Genomic DNA, 569 nt, shown 5'->3' on the forward strand with positions numbered 1-569 from the left:
TTTTAAGCCAGATCAAACTGAACGACAAAATTCTGGAACAAGTTAAAAGCTTCAAATACCTCGGGAGTATTTTGACAAGCAATGGCTATTGCAGTATAGAGATAAGATCAAGGATTGGGCTAGCAAAGGTTGCCCTTATCTCGAAGAGAGCTGCTAACGAAGAAGTCTAATATAAGGTTGAAGAAGAGGACGGTCAAGACCTTGGTGTGGAGTGTACTTTTGTACGGGTCCGAGTTATGGACACTGGAAAAGGAAGATATCAGGAGATTGGAAAGTACATAAATGTGGTTTTGGAGAAAAATGGAGAAGATGAGTTGGACAAAAAGAATGACATATGAAGAAGTAATGCGATGGATTGGAGAGAGAAGACCATTGATCTCGACCATCTGCAACCGGCATAAGTGGATCGGTCACGTTATGAGGCGCCAGGGACTGCTAAAGGATGTCATCGAGGCTAATCGGCAGAAAGGGCAGGGGAAGGAAGAGAATGACGTTGCTCGATCACTAGCGAAAGAAATAACGGCAGGACGGAAACATATGGAGTGATCAAGCGCAGGGCTGAAGATCGG

The sequence above is a fragment of the Penaeus monodon genome, chromosome 21 (genome assembly GCF_015228065.2).
Source record: "Penaeus monodon isolate SGIC_2016 chromosome 21, NSTDA_Pmon_1, whole genome shotgun sequence".
In the NCBI taxonomy this organism is placed as follows: domain Eukaryota; kingdom Metazoa; phylum Arthropoda; class Malacostraca; order Decapoda; family Penaeidae; genus Penaeus; species Penaeus monodon.